The sequence below is a fragment of the Ranitomeya imitator genome, chromosome 7, assembly GCF_032444005.1.
Source record: "Ranitomeya imitator isolate aRanImi1 chromosome 7, aRanImi1.pri, whole genome shotgun sequence".
Taxonomy (NCBI): Eukaryota; Metazoa; Chordata; class Amphibia; order Anura; family Dendrobatidae; genus Ranitomeya; species Ranitomeya imitator.
Window position 1 is genome coordinate 140,343,567 of NC_091288.1, and position 6,377 is coordinate 140,349,943.

The window sequence follows — 6,377 nt, forward strand, 5'->3', positions numbered from 1 at the left end:
GAATTTCTTCTGCATAAGAAATGAACCAGTCCTCAGGGTTTTAATTCCAACTTTTCAATCTTTCCTAATTTTTCCTCCTTTTGGCCCTGCTGTGGCATTCCTTCAATCTGCCTATTCTGTGTCATAACTTGGAAGAAAAACAAGTCCCAAATTGAAGCTGTGCTAAAAGATGGATCATTCAATTATAGAATTTCAAAACATAAGGCCTTGTCATTGAACCAGAATCTATTGCATACTGCAAATTGTCAATGTCGTTGAATGAATGCTATTCATAATTTACTTGGTTTCTTAATTGTCATGACTGAAAATGAAATCCTGTTCCACGTTTTTGCTGTGCATGGAATACAACTCAACTCAATGTTGTTTCGCTAAGTTAACCACTTGAAATGTTCGATTGGTTCTTATGTGTTCCCTGCATTTCACGAGGAAAGCTTGTGGCGCTGTGGCTTAGTTGGTTAAAGCGCCTGTCTTGTAAACAGGAGATCCTGAGTTCGAATCTCAGTAGTGCCTTGTTTTCATCATCTCAGAAACAAACTTCCTATCTTAAAAATGGGAATTCCATTGACGTACAACCTCAAACTTACCATGGCTACGTCTCTACTGATAGTGCAATTGTGAAATTTAGAGTTTCTTCTGCATAAGAAATGAACCAGTGCTCAGGGTTTTAATACATGTGGTAAGTACGTAGCGCTGTGGCTTAGTTGTCTAAAGTGCCTGTCTTGTAAACAGGAGACCCTGAGTTCAAATCTCAGCAGTGCCTTGTCTTCATCATCTCAGAAACAAACTTCCTAGCTAAGAAATGGGAATTTCAATGACGTATAACTCAAATTTTCCTTGGCTACGTCTCTACTAATAATGCAATTGTGATTTTAAAAATTTCTTCTGCATAAGAAATGAACCAGTCCTCAGGGTTTTAATTCCAACTTTTCAATCTTTCCTAATTTTTCCTCCTTTTGGCCCTGCTGTGGCATTCCTTCAATCTGCCTATTCTGTGTCATAACTTGGAAGAAAAACAAGTCCCAAATTGAAGCTGTGCTAAAAGATGGATCATTCAATTATAGAATTTCAAAACATAAGGCCTTGTCATTGAACCAGAATCTATTGCATACTGCAAATTGTCAATGTCGTTGAATGAATGCTATTCATAATTTACTTGGTTTCTTAATTGTCATGACTGAAAATGAAATCCTGTTCCACGTTTTTGCTGTGCATGGAATACAACTCAACTCAATGTTGTTTCGCTAAGTTAACCACTTGAAATGTTCGATTGGTTCTTATGTGTTCCCTGCATTTCACGTGGAAAGCTTGTGGCGCTGTGGCTTAGTTGGTTAAAGCGCCTGTCTTGTAAACAGGAGATCCTGAGTTCGAATCTCAGCAGTGCCTTGTTTTCATCATCTCTTTAACAAACTTCCTATCTTAAAAATGGGAATTCCATTGACGTACAACCTCAAACTTACCATGGCTACGTCTCTACTGATAGTGCAATTGTGAAATTTAGAGTTTCTTCTGCATAAGAAATGAACCAGTGCTCAGGGTTTTAATACATGTGGTAAGTACGTAGCGCTGTGGCTTAGTTGTCTAAAGTGCCTGTCTTGTAAACAGGAGACCTTGAGTTCAAATCTCAGCAGTGCCTTGTCTTCATCATCTCAGAAACAAACTTCCTAGCTAAGAAATGGGAATTTCAATGACGTATAACTCAAATTTTCCGTGGCTACGTCTCTACTAATAATGCAATTGTGATTTTAAGAATTTCTTCTGCATAAGAAATGAACCAGTCCTCAGGGTTTTAATTCCAACTTTTCAATCTTTCCTAATTTTTCCTCCTTTTGGCCCTGCTGTGGCATTCCTTCAATCTGCCTATTCTGTGTCATAACTTGGAAGAAAAACAAGTCCCAAATTGAAGCTGTGCTAAAAGATGGATCATTCAATTATAGAATTTCAAAACATAAGGCCTTGTCATTGAACCAGAATCTATTGCATACTGCAAATTGTCAATGTCGTTGAATGAATGCTATTCATAATTTACTTGGTTTCTTAATTGTCATGACTGAAAATGAAATCCTGTTCCACGTTTTTGCTGTGCATGGAATACAACTCAACTCAATGTTGTTTCGCTAAGTTAACCACTTGAAATGGTCGATTGGTTCTTATGTGTTCCCTGCATTTCATATGGAAAGCTTGTGGTGCTGTGGCTTAGTTGGTTAAAGCGCCTGTATTGTAAACAGGAGATCCTGAGTTCGAATCTCAGTAGTGCCTTGTTTTCATCATCTCAGAAACAAACTTCCTATCTTAAAAATGGGAATTCCATTGACGTACAACCTCAAACTTACCATGGCTACGTCTCTACTGATAGTGCAATTGTGAAATTTAGAGTTTCTTCTGCATAAGAAATGAACCAGTTCTCAGGGTTTTAATACATGTGGTAAGTACGTAGCGCTGTGGCTTAGTTGTCTAAAGTGCCTGTCTTGTAAACAGGAGACCCTGAGTTCAAATCTCAGCAGTGCCTTGTCTTCATCATCTCAGAAGCAAACTTCCTAGCTAAGAAATGGGAATTTCAATGACGTATAACTCAAATTTTCCGTGGCTACGTCTCTACTAATAATGCAATTGTGATTTTGAAAATTTCTTCTGCATAAGAAATGAACCAGTCCTCAGGGTTTTAATTCCAACTTTTCAATCTTTCCTAATTTTTCCTCCTTTTGGCCCTGCTGTGGCATTCCTTCAATCTGCCTATTCTGTGTCATAACTTGGAAGAAAAACAAGTCCCAAATTGAAGCTGTGCTAAAAGATGGATCATTCAATTATAGAATTTCAAAACATAAGGCCTTGTCATTGAACCAGAATCTATTGCATACTGCAAATTGTCAATGTCGTTGAATGAATGCTATTCATAATTTACTTGGTTTCTTAATTGTCATGACTGAAAATGAAATCCTGTTCCACGTTTTTGCTGTGCATGGAATACAACTCAACTCAATGTTGTTTCGCTAAGTTAACCACTTGAAATGTTCGATTGGTTCTTATGTGTTCCCTGCATTTCACGAGGAAAGCTTGTGGCGCTGTGGCTTAGTTGGTTAAAGCGCCTGTCTTGTAAACAGGAGATCCTGAGTTCGAATCTCAGTAGTGCCTTGTTTTCATCATCTCAGAAACAAACTTCCTATCTTAAAAATGGGAATTCCATTGACGTACAACCTCAAACTTACCATGGCTACGTCTCTACTGATAGTGCAATTGTGAAATTTAGAGTTTCTTCTGCATAAGAAATGAACCAGTGCTCAGGGTTTTAATACATGTGGTAAGTACGTAGCGCTGTGGCTTAGTTGTCTAAAGTGCCTGTCTTGTAAACAGGAGACCCTGAGTTCAAATCTCAGCAGTGCCTTGTCTTCATCATCTCAGAAACAAACTTCCTAGCTAAGAAATGGGAATTTCAATGACGTATAACTCAAATTTTCCTTGGCTACGTCTCTACTAATAATGCAATTGTGATTTTAAGAATTTCTTCTGCATAAGAAATGAACCAGTGCTCAGGGTTTTAATACATGTGGTAAGTACGTAGCGCTGTGGCTTAGTTGTCTAAAGTGCCTGTCTTGTAAACAGGAGACCCTGAGTTCAAATCTCAGCAGTGCCTTGTCTTCATCATCTCAGAAACAAACTTCCTAGCTAAGAAATGGGAATTTCAATGACGTATAACTCAAATTTTCCTTGGCTACGTCTCTACTAATAATGCAATTGTGATTTTAAGAATTTCTTCTGCATAAGAAATGAACCAGTCCTCAGGGTTTTAATTCCAACTTTTCAATCTTTCCTAATTTTTCCTCCTTTTGGCCCTGCTGTGGCATTCCTTCAATCTGCCTATTCTGTGTCATAACTTGGAAGAAAAACAAGTCCCAAATTGAAGCTGTGCTAAAAGATGGATCATTCAATTATAGAATTTCAAAACATAAGGCCTTGTCATTGAACCAGAATCTATTGCATACTGCAAATTGTCAATGTCGTTGAATGAATGCTATTCATAATTTACTTGGTTTCTTAATTGTCATGACTGAAAATGAAATCCTGTTCCACGTTTTTGCTGTGCATGGAATACAACTCAACTCAATGTTGTTTCGCTAAGTTAACCACTTGAAATGTTCGATTGGTTCTTATGTGTTCCCTGCATTTCACGAGGAAAGCTTGTGGCGCTGTGGCTTAGTTGGTTAAAGCGCCTGTCTTGTAAACAGGAGATCCTGAGTTCGAATCTCAGTAGTGCCTTGTTTTCATCATCTCAGAAACAAACTTCCTATCTTAAAAATGGGAATTCCATTGACGTACAACCTCAAACTTACCATGGCTACGTCTCTACTGATAGTGCAATTGTGAAATTTAGAGTTTCTTCTGCATAAGAAATGAACCAGTGCTCAGGGTTTTAATACATGTGGTAAGTACGTAGCGCTGTGGCTTAGTTGTCTAAAGTGCCTGTCTTGTAAACAGGAGACCCTGAGTTCAAATCTCAGCAGTGCCTTGTCTTCATCATCTCAGAAACAAACTTCCTAGCTAAGAAATGGGAATTTCAATGACGTATAACTCAAATTTTCCTTGGCTACGTCTCTACTAATAATGCAATTGTGATTTTAAAAATTTCTTCTGCATAAGAAATGAACCAGTCCTCAGGGTTTTAATTCCAACTTTTCAATCTTTCCTAATTTTTCCTCCTTTTGGCCCTGCTGTGGCATTCCTTCAATCTGCCTATTCTGTGTCATAACTTGGAAGAAAAACAAGTCCCAAATTGAAGCTGTGCTAAAAGATGGATCATTCAATTATAGAATTTCAAAACATAAGGCCTTGTCATTGAACCAGAATCTATTGCATACTGCAAATTGTCAATGTCGTTGAATGAATGCTATTCATAATTTACTTGGTTTCTTAATTGTCATGACTGAAAATGAAATCCTGTTCCACGTTTTTGCTGTGCATGGAATACAACTCAACTCAATGTTGTTTCGCTAAGTTAACCACTTGAAATGTTCGATTGGTTCTTATGTGTTCCCTGCATTTCACGAGGAAAGCTTGTGGCGCTGTGGCTTAGTTGGTTAAAGCGCCTGTCTTGTAAACAGGAGATCCTGAGTTCGAATCTCAGTAGTGCCTTGTTTTCATCATCTCAGAAACAAACTTCCTATCTTAAAAATGGGAATTCCATTGACGTACAACCTCAAACTTACCATGGCTACGTCTCTACTGATAGTGCAATTGTGAAATTTAGAGTTTCTTCTGCATAAGAAATGAACCAGTGCTCAGGGTTTTAATACATGTGGTAAGTACGTAGCGCTGTGGCTTAGTTGTCTAAAGTGCCTGTCTTGTAAACAGGAGACCCTGAGTTCAAATCTCAGCAGTGCCTTGTCTTCATCATCTCAGAAACAAACTTCCTAGCTAAGAAATGGGAATTTCAATGACGTATAACTCAAATTTTCCTTGGCTACGTCTCTACTAATAATGCAATTGTGATTTTAAAAATTTCTTCTGCATAAGAAATGAACCAGTCCTCAGGGTTTTAATTCCAACTTTTCAATCTTTCCTAATTTTTCCTCCTTTTGGCCCTGCTGTGGCATTCCTTCAATCTGCCTATTCTGTGTCATAACTTGGAAGAAAAACAAGTCCCAAATTGAAGCTGTGCTAAAAGATGGATCATTCAATTATAGAATTTCAAAACATAAGGCCTTGTCATTGAACCAGAATCTATTGCATACTGCAAATTGTCAATGTCGTTGAATGAATGCTATTCATAATTTACTTGGTTTCTTAATTGTCATGACTGAAAATGAAATCCTGTTCCACGTTTTTGCTGTGCATGGAATACAACTCAACTCAATGTTGTTTCGCTAAGTTAACCACTTGAAATGTTCGATTGGTTCTTATGTGTTCCCTGCATTTCACGTGGAAAGCTTGTGGCGCTGTGGCTTAGTTGGTTAAAGCGCCTGTCTTGTAAACAGGAGATCCTGAGTTCGAATCTCAGCAGTGCCTTGTTTTCATCATCTCTTTAACAAACTTCCTATCTTAAAAATGGGAATTCCATTGACGTACAACCTCAAACTTACCATGGCTACGTCTCTACTGATAGTGCAATTGTGAAATTTAGAGTTTCTTCTGCATAAGAAATGAACCAGTGCTCAGGGTTTTAATACATGTGGTAAGTACGTAGCGCTGTGGCTTAGTTGTCTAAAGTGCCTGTCTTGTAAACAGGAGACCTTGAGTTCAAATCTCAGCAGTGCCTTGTCTTCATCATCTCAGAAACAAACTTCCTAGCTAAGAAATGGGAATTTCAATGACGTATAACTCAAATTTTCCGTGGCTACGTCTCTACTAATAATGCAATTGTGATTTTAAGAATTTCTTCTGCATAA

The 6,377-nt window shown here is 37.9% G+C and overlaps 2 non-coding genes across 2 annotated transcripts; both read left to right on the top strand.

Annotated features, from left to right (window-relative positions):
• Window positions 1-1,309: 1,309 nt before the first annotated feature.
• Window positions 1,310-1,383, top strand: TRNAT-UGU (transfer RNA threonine (anticodon UGU)). Its single transcript has one exon. It is a non-coding gene; the product is annotated as a tRNA-Thr (tRNA).
• A 4,540-nt stretch (window positions 1,384-5,923) lies between these two features.
• TRNAT-UGU (transfer RNA threonine (anticodon UGU)) lies at window positions 5,924-5,997 on the top strand. The gene has a single exon. It is a non-coding gene; the product is annotated as a tRNA-Thr (tRNA).
• The last annotated feature ends 380 nt before the right edge of the window (window positions 5,998-6,377 follow it).